Source organism: Anas acuta, chromosome Z (assembly GCF_963932015.1).
Source record: "Anas acuta chromosome Z, bAnaAcu1.1, whole genome shotgun sequence".
Classification (NCBI taxonomy): domain Eukaryota; kingdom Metazoa; phylum Chordata; class Aves; order Anseriformes; family Anatidae; genus Anas; species Anas acuta.
In genome coordinates this window covers 58,298,912-58,311,850 of record NC_089017.1, presented here as the reverse complement: position 1 = coordinate 58,311,850, position 12,939 = coordinate 58,298,912, and the positions used below count along the sequence as shown (strand labels likewise).

The 12,939-nt window shown below is 33.9% G+C and overlaps 1 long non-coding RNA gene across 2 annotated transcripts in view; it reads left to right on the top strand.

The window, feature by feature from the left end:
- Positions 1-703: 703 nt before the first annotated feature.
- Positions 704-12,939, top strand: part of LOC137848485 (uncharacterized) — a 61,865-nt gene continuing 49,629 nt past the window's right edge. For both annotated transcript variants that reach the window (XR_011091385.1, XR_011091384.1), the window contains exon 1: positions 704-1,013. This is a non-coding gene — a long non-coding RNA (uncharacterized lncRNA). The remainder of the gene's footprint in view (positions 1,014-12,939) is intronic.

Here is a 12,939-nt window from a genome sequence, read left to right as displayed (position 1 = left end):
TCCACTCTTTTTATAATCCTAAACATAGCAACCTGGTGTCAGAAGTATTTTTAGAAGGTGCAGCAAGAAGAAAGGTACAGTGTTTAAATCAGCTACAAGAAAGTTTACAGCACTGTGTTGTCAAAGGGACATTATAACAGAGGCTTGAATCAATGGAAAGAAGCAGGGAGATTTATGTGTATGGATGTGCATTTGTTTATTTATCTAATTTAAACAAAATACGAAGACTATCAAAACTGTTTACGGGAAATGTTAATTATTCACAGCTAAATTTTGATGTAAATTGAGCTTAACCAAATGAACAAAATAAAAATTACACCCCTCTTGGGGTTTAGATGTCACAGTGCTAATGGGCTATTAGTTTCCATTTCAACCAGGCAGACACTTATTGTAAAATGTTACCATATAGGACTGCATAAAGCAGCAAGTTAAATTGGTTTAGTTGCCAATGACCAGTTCTGAACAGAATGACTCTTGTTCAGTTTTAGAAATCCACATTAAAATTTAGTCCTACTTAGCCTCATATTTGACCATGACAACAAGCATGTATAAGGATATAATTAGATTCCCTGAACCCTATGACTTTTTCCGATGTTGTAGCTGGATTGGATACAAATATGTTGCAGCCAGCCCCTGTGGCTTGGTTATGAGATGCAGCTGGCAGGCTAGAAATAAACTGAAAACTGAGTTGTCATGAGAAACACATACTTGGAGACACAAAAAACTGGTTGTTTTCAGTCCAGGCTGTGTTCCTGTTTCTGATTTATTTTAAGCAATATTTATTTGCAGTTGAGTCCAAAAGATATTCCACAGTGTCATCCTCTACCATTACTATGTATCCTGAAGATCACTGGCATGGTCCTTTCTTTTTGCAGTCCTGTGTTTACTTCCACAAGATAGAAGTTACATCTTTTCATCGCCTCTGCTGCGTGTTTATTTTCACTTGCACAGGACACTGTGGTGTAGACAAGAGATGTTGGTCATCTTGGGCTATTGAGAAGAACATTTAAGAGGTCAGTATCTCTCACTGAAAAAATATTCTGCAATCTATACCAAAGGGAGCTGACTTTTCAGGGGAGGTTAATTCCTGCTGGCTACTTCTGGATTAGTGGTGTTTGTGGAAAGGACTTTCTCAGCTGAATGAATTAAGGAAAATATGAGTGAAACCAAGATCTGAGACTGTCATGAGGTGTCTTGTGAATTTCTGAAAAATGTTTTACAGTGCAGTCCTTACATTCATACCTATACCTCAGAATAAACACACCTATAGGTGTGTTAAAATGCACTCTGATTAACTGAGAATATAACTAAAAATGGCATGTCAGAGGAAGGATTAGTGTTTCCAGGAAGCAACCCTTTTTGGCAGCACTCATAATGGTTGCCAGAAAACAATACAAAACCAGCCAACCACAACAACAACAACAAAACAAAACAAACAAACAAAAAGAAAACACAGACACACACACACAAACAACAACAACAACAACAAAAAACACCACATTTATTTCCTCATTAAAGTAATAGTAATAAAATTATTTTTAGTAATTGATACTTAATCCTGTCTAGGAAAGCAGAAAGCTAAAGCATTATTTTATCTTAACAGTGATGTTTAGGATAAAAACTAAAGAGGAATAAAAATGAAAGAATTAGTCCTACCTCACTTTTGTAAATCACTTTTAAAAATGGGCATAATTTGCATGACAAACATGCGATATTAATTATTTGCCAAGTTCCATTTTTTTTTTTTAAGATACTTTATTGCATGAATTGTGAATGTCAACAATGACTTATTACCTTGAACAAGTTTAAAGGGAAGGTTAATATAATTTCTTATAGTAAAACCCCTATGACAGCTGCTCTATAGAGTCAATTACACTGCTGTGTGCTCTTGAGTAGACTTATTTTTCACAGTCAGAGTGAATGAGGAACAAGGTGAACAAACATCTCCATAGCAATTGAAGACTGACTTTCTTTAGTTTGCAGTGCTTGGAATAAAGGGAACCTGCCTAATGAACTGAAACTATCTATCACTGAGCAATACAGGGCAAGCATTATTGCTCTGTCTCCCCAGAAGAGTTAACACAGAAAACGTGACCTGTGCAGTCCACCAGTAGTTTTCAGCCTCCATCAAAAGAACAAAACAACAACAAAATTGTTCTTCATGAAAAAAAGAAAAAAGAAAAAGAAGAAAAAAAAAAAGAAAATAAATTTGTCTTTGAAAATATAGACAGTTCTACTTTTTGCTGGATCCTGAGCAAAATCCTGAGCTGGATCCAGTACCCTTCTGTCACACCCTTGCTTGAACTTAGCTAAGTTCTTAAGTTCTTAAGTTCTAAGTTCTTAAGTTCTGAAACTTACTTAAGTTTCAGAAACTTACTTAAAGTTTCAGAACTTAAAATGTCTTAACCTGCCATCCAAGACAAATGAGACAGATGAACTCTGAGCCTAGTAAATGCAAAAACAAAAACTAGGAGGTCCCTCCTTAAAAAATGAAAGACAAGAAAAAAAATAATTTACAGGGTTTTGGAGAAGTAACCATTGATGTACTAAAAGGGTACATGCTGGTGAACAGCAGTTGAAGGTTAAACACTGAAGTACATATCTGTTTGCATATTGGTGACTGTGGAACAATCATGGTATTGTAGAACAGGTAAAAATGTTTGCAAAAATAGTTTCAGATGTTCTGTGGAGGCAGCAAGACTATATAGAAAAAGGTGACAGGTATATAATAAATAGCAGTGATCTTCTTGATATTTATTTTTGTTCACTGCAAATTTTTTTTTAGATGTGATGGCTTGTGTTAGTAATACTAACTGCTTAGGCCTACAGGATTGTCATTAGCAGGGCTTTTCAGCCTGATTCTTGGTGCACCGGTCAATATACTGTTATATGACTAGAGTCCTGGTGATTCACTTAATTTATTAAAACCACTAATATTTTTAAGATCAAGTCCCTGTTAGTAAGAGTTATCGGTGCTCTTAGAATTCTGCAATACATTATTCAGGCCATATTTTGACTTATGTATTCTATATGTGATCAATGTCTCTGGATCTACTCTTAAAGAACATTTCAGTCATTTCATGCAGGCAGAAGAAGAAGGAAGAAAATAAATTAAACAGATTTCCTTTTTGTATATGTGGAAAATGATTCTAAAATGAAAATTTAGGTGCCTACAAGTTAAAATACATATTTAACTTATTCTGTTTAAAGAGGACAGTGATAATAGCATGGTGTAAAGTTTTATAGACTTGGGAGAGTTACACTGCAAGAGAAGCCAGCCATATCTTGTACAAATCATTGCAAATAAAATACCTATTATATCTTCTATCATTCCATGCCATTGCACGTGCTTAATGTAATTACAGAAGCAGAGTTTGGGAAATATATCACAACATTAATAAAATTGTCTCTGGTATCATTTTTCAATTCTCGGGTTTGGTGCCAGAACCCTGTAATCTCAGGATGTCTCCCTGTGAAATAAATACAGAATGGCAAGGACTGTAAGCAATATTTTATTTATCTTACCAATAGTTTTGAACAGTATGTTAATAAAATTGTCCATAACTTTGCAATAACTAGAAAGACCTTAATCATTAATGGCAGAATCACTTGCTTTTATTTTTGACTGATCATGACTAATTCTTCATTGGTCCTGGAATGAATCTTATACCATCTGTGTATACCAGATACATGTAGATTCTTTGGGAAATTCTGTATTTGCATCCAGTGAAGGAGAGATGTGCTTTTCCTTGAAAGGCAGTTATTTCTCTGTGATAGACAGTGTAACCAACCAGGGCTTTGGGGCTGATATTGAGCCCCTCTGTAAGGAAGCTCATTCTCAGAGGACATGTAGAGAGTGTTGGTGCATCCTCCACTGCTGAGCAAAAGTAAATCTGGCTTTCTTGCCCTAGGCTGACTTAACTCAACATTTACTGGTGTTACATAGCTACAGCAGCTTGTTGACATGTATCAGCAAGGTCCTAACTCACTGTTTCCTGTACTTGGCACTATATCCACAACTTAATTCTAACTTGGGGTAAAAGTTGTTTCCTTTCAGATGGTTACCACATAAGGATTACAGCGTAAGCAGCTTGGAATTGACTTTGAGTGCATTGCTCATTTAATTGCTAACGGTTGTTAACTCAGAATGTATTTGGAAAAAAACAACAACAACAACAACAACAACAAAACAGGCTGTAGGTGCATCATGCACCCTTTGCATTTTTTTTCTACATTCCATAGGCCAAGTTACTCCAAAAAGACATGATTGCTCTGTAAATTCTCACTGTTCTCCAAATGTGTCATGATCTGTTTGGAATACACAAAAATCATCTCACAAATCTGTAAAATTAATTTAGTAAAAATAACTTCTAATGTTAAAAAATTGAGTGCTGAAAACTAACTGAGTTTGTCAGATGAAAGGAGCTGAATGATAGGTATTTACAAACACCTATCTCTCTGATAGAAAGAAAATATTCTTACTGTAAGAATGCTTATATACTATGCTTCAAATGTGGGTTAGATTAACATACCTTGCAGAAATACATTTCAAGAAAATAATAAAAATCTTCAGTAATATTTTCTGATGTTTTTACACCACTTGTCTACAAAACGTGGCATTGCAGAGATCACAAACATCACTGTAAATAAATAGATCCCTTTAAGTGTCCAATCATTAAATAACTCTACTAAAAAAAAATAAAAATAAAAAAAAAATCCTCTGATTAAACATTGAAGCAATATTTATATGAAGCAATATTTATATCTTTGCTACCAAGAAAGAAAAGATTAATTACTCTTCACATGCCCTGGTTTACAAACAGTTTAGTGGCCTCTCCTTGATGAAACAAATTAATAACTACTCTGGATTTTGTGAACATCTAAAAGCAACTAAAAATGAAATACCAGCAGGAGTGTGTACATGTGCATATGCACACATATGCAGTTTGACAGACTTTGCAATAGACAGAAATGGCTCAGGAACTAAATGTACTAAATGGATAATATTACTGAAAGAGTTTGGCAAGAGCAGAACTAAGGGAGAAGTAATCTGGCATACTGCATGAGAAAATTGCATTATTATCCAGAAGTAGATTGGTTTACTTGCCCAGTACTCACAAACCCTCTCCCTTGATAATTATCTTTACACTCAGTTGCACTTCATAGCTTGTTTACCACGTTGCAGTGATGTTTACTCCCTAAGTTTATTTGATGTTGGCCATTTGAAAACATTATCATTTAAATTAGTTCCTGTAACTAATAAGCATATGTTTCATGTGCATTCCACGGGAACATGAAGTTTAAAAAGTTTGAGATTACCAACCTTTCATTTGATCAAGTTCAAGGTTGGAAAAATAGAGAACAGATTACAAAGATTTATTCTGACATACGATAACATAGTGAGAAGCTAAGAGAATTAACACATTACATTATAAGTATTTTAAAGCCAATTTGGACATCATAAGCTCATGACTTTTCCAGCGGAGCTAAAGTTAGATAGTATGGCTATAAGAAAAATCAATTGTTTAATAGGTAGTTAAGTAGAAAAAAAATCTGAATGGCAACTCACCAGCTCATAGTCTAGAATATCATGTCTGGACTATAAATGTTGAAGCACTGAAACACCAAAGAAAAAAAGCTATATAATAAAACAAGGAGGAGGGGTACAGAACATTGAATACCACTACATTTTAAGGGTGGTTAGCAGTGGCTCTCCAAAATGTTACATTCTACCTCTGGAAGCCAAACGAAGGGGTTTGGGGTTTTGCAAAGGTATTCCAGTGTATTTTTAATTTTCCTGAGAAATTTGGACTATAATAGAAGGGTACAGAAGAATATTTTATATGAGAAATGCTGATTTTTTTATTTATTTTTTAAATACAGCACCAAGTGATAAAAAGGGTGTCATACTGGGAAGAGAAGAACTATAAACTAGGGAGAAAATGACAGACACTTAAGTAAATTATTTCACACTCTCTAGCTTCCTATCTAGTTCTGCATGTTTATAACATTGCAGTCATTTCAAAATACCGGCACTGCCTCCAAAGTTTTGGCTTTCATACATTTGTTTATTCAAGCAGATGATATTCAAAGAGAAATTGGCATTTGCCAAGTAGTAATGCCTTAATGATTTAAACACTAGAATTTGTCTCAAGAAATCTGTTGTTTTGGGCAGTTTGGGTATACACATGGTGGACAGGGGAAATGCTCTATGTAGATCCTGACTGGGACAAACAGAGGGGTAGCCCTCAGGCTCCACAGCTGCTCTGTGTACTCACCTTGTCTAAAAATGAAAAGTAGCCTACAGTTTGGTGTGTACCACTAATACTACACATACATTTTTACCACTAATACTACACATACATTTTGAGAAATCTAACTAGAAATATTAGTGTTTTCCAGCCTTCTAAATGTTACAAAGGTTAGTGAATGCATTTTCCATTTGGAGACTGTTATCACAGTTCTATTATGAAAGGTTTCCGTCCATATTCATATTGATTTATTGAGACTTCTACAGTCAGAAGACTCATGGATGGACTATTTAGTGTCTCTAAATCCATTGATGTGGATTTAAAAAATGTCTGCCAATCCTTGATTAGTCATCATCACATGTTTTTTACCTTTTCTTTGCTGATAAATCTCATGGCTATTCTCTGTAGCTTTATATATAGACAATAGCTTTAAAGCTTTGTTTTTAATCAAGCAAATACTCAAAATGTAAAATTATCTCGATTCTTTGCTTGACTGAGAAACCTACAACAGCTCTTAGTCACACAAAAGTTCTTGATTACTATTTCACATTTTTTTCTGTACTTTATTTTTCCCTTTAATTTTAGTTGGATTATATTTTATCATTATTTTATTTTATTTTATTCTATTTCATTTTATTCTGTTTTATTTTATTTTATGTTAATTATATCCTAGTTATATCTTATATTATATCTTATTATATCTTTCAGTTCTGGCTTTGTATTTCTTTATATTTTTATTTATAACACATTTATGACACATGAGCATTCCACAGCATAACACAAAACTGTTTCTATCTGATTGGTTAAAAACTTAAAAAAAATCTTAATAAACACTTTCTGGTCAGAATTAAAACCTCAGGCATGATCAGTCAAGTGGAAAGCTGTAAATAAGATGGTAAACTTTAATTTTTGTGATTGAACTTGTGAGACCAATACTCAAACCAGTGTGGAATAATTTTTTCTCTGGTCTGAAAATGGTTACAGCCATTTGTCTGCAGAAAGCTAACATAGTTAGGCACCCATAGTTTGGGTCCTGGGATAACAATTTTGTCTTAGGACAGAAAAATTGAATAGTACAGAACAGAAGTAAAATTAATAAAATAAACAGATTTTTTGTAAAATTATAAAATTAATAAAATAAACAGAAGTAAAATTTTCTGTGACAAAAATACTAACCTCATTGAGAGTTCCTGGTGAAAAAAAGAAAAAAAAAAAAAAAAAAAAAAAACAATGTAGAACTTGACAGTTACAGTGTTAACTCTTCCTCAGATTTCTGAAAACATTCATTCTGCTTTCCTCTTTGCATGGGGTAATTTTTATAATGCCCCTAATAAATTCAGAACTGGAAGAAAAAATCCGTTAAATGATTTATTTTGTGGTTTGCGTGTGTGTGTGGTGTGTGTGTGTGTGTGCATGGTGGGGGATTCAGTCAGAAATAATCTTTTGCCTCTTTGCTGAGACAGGACCTGTGGCTTCCTATAAAATTGTGAAAGCATAAAACTAGGGAAAGTCCCAGCAAAAAGAGAAGTTTACAAGGAAAATAAGAGAATCAGGAAATGAAGCAAGCAAAACTGCCTCAAATGGTCCTAGGAACTATTTGCACCTGATTGATACTCCATTTTTTTAATGAAGCATCTCAGTACCTTTTCACACTGGTTCAGCACAGGTGTATCAGCAATTGTGACTCCCCTGGTCACAATAAATTCCATGCTCCACACAGCGTTAGACAACTAAAGAGGGACAGAACATTCTCATGCAGGTCTTGCCAACAGCTCCCTGCGGGCACACCAACTGCCCACGTATGCTGGGGACAACCCCATTTCCACTGTTGATGTTCTGCCATGCTGATAGATACCAAGTGGTTGCCAGGTGGAAAGGTTAGTACAGGGCAATGAATCCCAGCAAGTAAAAGGGGTTCCAGCACCTGCTGCCCTCTCACATGCACCAGCATATGTGAAAAGTGGCACACATAAAAAAAAAGTCAGTACAGCTCTCCACAAACTACATGTTACACAAAACATTTAATTCGGCTGAGTGCATCTAAATCTATTTCTAATGCCACAAACAACATTCTCATAGATGATTACAGGGACAAACAGTTCTTTAATAAACTTAATAAACATAATCTTACTAAACCAATTCTTGAGTCAACCATAGTCTATGTCCTCAATTAACCTGAGTTATAAAATACTCTTCTAAATGAACAGAAATCAAAGAGGCTCCTGAATTCTAAGAAAAACTCCCATGTTCAGATGGGAATTAGAAGGAGAGGAAAAGCACATTCTGACAGATTCAATTTATCTTTTTTATCTTATTTTTTTGAATAAGCAACAACACTAACCACAGTTACCTGCGGAAATAAAAGGCGTCCTGGAAAAACAAAAACAACAAAAACAGAACACATGAATTTGAGTTATTGTAGAGTTTAATGTGTCTCAGTATTCTCCCTCTCTCTCCACTACAGCAAGAATTTCAGTTTATTGTACTCACAGATAGGTCAAGACATAGATATTGTCCAGGACTCTGTCTGATCCTTGTGAAGGAAGCTTTAGATTTCTAAATCGTAGACCTCCTGGTCTTATTTATTTGTAATTAAAGCCCTGACCAGGATGACATATTTATAGATGGAAGGAAAGAAGATAGATAAGGATGGCTTGATCTGTCAAATAAAGCCTCTAAAGAAATAACATTTTAATTCCATTGCTTTGCAATTTCAGAGGTTTTTGTTGGGTTGTGGACAGTAGCAATGCAAAACTTGTGCACTTCTCTCCCCTGCAGCCCACCTGGCTAACAGCAGAGCATGTGAAAAACCTTCACTGGGATTCATATGGAGTTTCCTACAGCATTGCAAATCCTTCTTTTCTGCCCCAAATTGCTCAAAATTAAAGGAGATAAGCTGTTCAGTGGGGAAAAAAAAAAAAAAAAAAAAAAAAAAAAAAAAAAAAGGATTGCCATTGATTGCAGTACTAGAGCTGTGTCTAGGTATCTGAGAACAACTCCAGTGGACAGTGGCTGAGAACAGAGCTGAGGAAGCACAAATACTCAGAGAAATGATTAATGATCAAGAACTGCAAAATACTCTATCAAAAAAAGCACATAACAATATCCTCACAAACCATTTCTCACTTCTTTAAAATTCTAAACTGAACTTTAAGTCTGTGTATTTTTAGAATAGCTTTTATTAGTGTTTATATACCTTTTGTATTATAAACACATTTATTTGCAATTGGAGAAAATTTCAGATCACAATCACAAAAATGTGGCTTAAAGGTCTGTTCACATACTATTCATTTGCAGTTCCTTGCCAAACCAGTGTAGGTCTGGAGTGCAGAGGGTAATGCAGACAGGCAGCATCCAGTTCAGTCCATGTCATATTGGACCCTTATAGATCCTTATACATTTTGTCACATAATAACAGCTTTCAGACAGAGCTGCTTGTTTGTACCTCTCAAAAAGCAACACAAAACAAACATTCAGCATTATATCTATTTCAATATAGAGAAAAAGATCTGAATAAGAGTTTTCTTATGGTTTTGTTTTAGGCTAGTGATTAATGTTGGATGATAACCCAGATCCCTGAAATATTAGGCCATTTCCTATTAAAGAGGAAAACATTGACTTAGGAACTGAGAGGTAAACACACAGTGATTTCACAGCTGGGACATGAGCATAATTAATATCATATTAATTTCATATGATTTCTCTCTAATCATTTTTTTCTATTCCTTATTAATTTTTAATTGCTTTTACCAAGAATTCAGTTCTAATTTTACCTAAACTTACTTTGAAAGAAAAAAGACTAGTTAGTTTCTATTTAAGGTGAGCTGTTTGTTGTTGTTGTTGTTGTTTTAATTAATCATGGAGAAACAGTTTACTAGATGATTTGAGAAAGAGAGACTATTGTAATTACACTATCATGAAGGGAAACAATAAACAAATTAAACTCTGAAGGAATGATCATTATCAAAGCTTAAAGAGGAGATCGGGGTCGAAGTCACACATTTCTAACAAGAACATCAGTAAGGTTCATTAACTATCCTTACAGCTTTCTGAATATAGTAATTTACATAAAAATGGATCTAGTTGCTCATAACTGTCAGTTTGCGTTTAGGTTCATAAAATATCACTATAAATAAGTACACTCCAAATAGGCTGTCAAAGAAATGTTCAAAGGGATGAGAAGGATTAAAACTGTTGTTCAGTAACACGTGGTTATATCTATGATTCTATCATATAATTCTATGCTATGATTCTATTCATACACACAAATGAAAGTGTCCTTCCTCCCTCCCTCCCTCCCTCCCTCTTTCCCTCCCTCCCTCCCTCCCTCCTTTCCTTCCTTCTTTCTGTCCTTTCCTTCATTCTTTTTGTGCCAGAATTTTTAATCTGTTTTTTTTTTTTTTTTTTCTTTCTTTTTTTTTTTCTCCTGCTTACTTATTAAATTACCTGATTTAGCTTTTGCTTATTGTTTCTTTCTAGGAATTGTGGTCTGCAGAGTGTGTATTGGTTTAACTTGAAAACATTTTAACTCAATTTAACATTTTAATTTAATACCACTTTAACTTAATAATATTAATAACATCAGCATCATGTAAATCATGAAAGCTATTCAGGCATTCTAATCCAATGTTAGAAGTAAGCATAGGCCAGTTACTCATGTTCAAACTGCTTTAACAAGTCAATGTAATAGAAAAATAGAAATATTACCACACAATACATAGACTGGCTTAGACTGACAGAATAAGCCTATTGGTCTACTTTTTTTTTTTTTTTTTTTTTGAATTTGGAAAATTAAAGTAGCCAAAAGGAACATTGAACTAATGGGGTTCTTTGATTTTTAATCCCAAGCTAGATCAAGCAGGAAAAATGTATAGCAAACAAAATTATATTTTGATCAATTGATGATGTAGCTGAAGGGGAAAAAAAAAAATCTGTAATGGAAACAGTCTATTCTTCAGTGTAAGAAGAGATAGGAAACAAAGATTAATATTATTAACATAAATGCAGAAGAATTAGTATGATTGAGAAGAATTCCCATAATGCTGAGAGGGATACCAACAATGAAAAGCTCATTACTAACAATGGAAAAAGCCTTTGGGACTAAGAGAGATATGTTATCATTGCCTTTAGAAAGATGAAAAGTTAAACTTGGGTTGCTCGATGGCAAACCAATGTGCAATTAAACAAATACTTCTACTGAGACCGTGATTAAATCTTTAAAATAGAACTTAGAAGTAAAATTAAACCTTTTAATTGTTATTTTCAAAATTTTGTGTGAGATATTGGTCTAAACCAAAGGGAAAAAAATAGTTTAATAAAGTAATTGTTATCTGGTTTCAATCATGCAGTTTTTCTAAGGGTATTTTGTTCTGCTGGATAAAGAACAGACACATAGTGGACATGTGTAGGAAGCATTTTTTTTTTCTGATTCTTCCATAGGTGTTATATGTTTGTTGTTTGATTCTGTATTTTTTATTTTATTATAATACCAACATGCCTGCAACAGACATCACATTAACACAGAATATGTTCCTACTAAATACTGTTGCTCTTTTCTCCCTCTGAAGACAAAATATTTAAACAATCCATTTAATGTTCTTATTACCTTGTTGCATTCATTGTGCTGTTTTCTTTTTGCAGATGTCTTCTCCTCCTCAAATTTTATTTTTATACATAGTTTCATGAAGACTTCAGACTCAACCATCTTTAATTCAAATATTTATCTCTCTTTCCTTTCAGCTTTCAGTTTCTGACTAAGATCCTGATTCGTTAGTCCTTTAACTGTGGTCCCAAATCAAAGTTGTAAATAACAATACCAACAGGTACTTTCCTAAGAATAATTATAACGCTCCAGGCAAATTAAAAAAATAATGTTCCCTGAACGTAAGAGAATGTTTGGATTACCAAAAGCAAACAGGTTATCTCAGACTTTTGTCACTACAGAACATGAAGATGGACATCTCCCAGAAAAAGTCATAAGCAAAATCATTCCAGAGGCAAACACCTCTACTCATTGTATGTTTAGAATGTTTTACTCAGAAGGTAGCACTACTATAGCCTCTAAATGAACGCATAATATCCAAGAACTTACAGAAAGGAAAGGCTCTTAGGAAAGTAAATACACTATTTTTGTTATTTATACAAAAGCTACTTAATTTTAGCTATGCATATAGCTAAAATTGTGGTTTTCACAATTGTGGTTTCAGCCTTGTGGTAACAAGGCTGAAATACTTTTGTTTGTTCATTTGTTATTGTTGTTCTTTTTGAAAAACTCACTCTATTAACAGTACACCGTTCTGAGCACACTTAGAAAACATCCAAACCCAGAGAAAACAGGAGATTCTGTCACTGACTGAAAGCTCTTAAAAAAGCAGCAGTAATACTAGTAGTAATAAAATTATATATTCAAATTTATGAATTGCCTGTTTACACAATCTGTTTTAACCATAGTAGTGTGATAGTGACATTTATTACAATAGGGTTGCATGTACTGGGTTTGCCATCACTAACTGGGTTAGTGATAGGCAAACGGAAAAAACACTAGCTTTGAAGAGCTGACATTTAACCTCATTTAAACACTGCTGTAAAGGACAGACACCACATCCTTTGATCTTGAAAACATAAAGAAGCTAAGAAAGTAAAAAATTGGTAGAGACAAATGCCATTGTGATACAAAAAATGTTTCTTA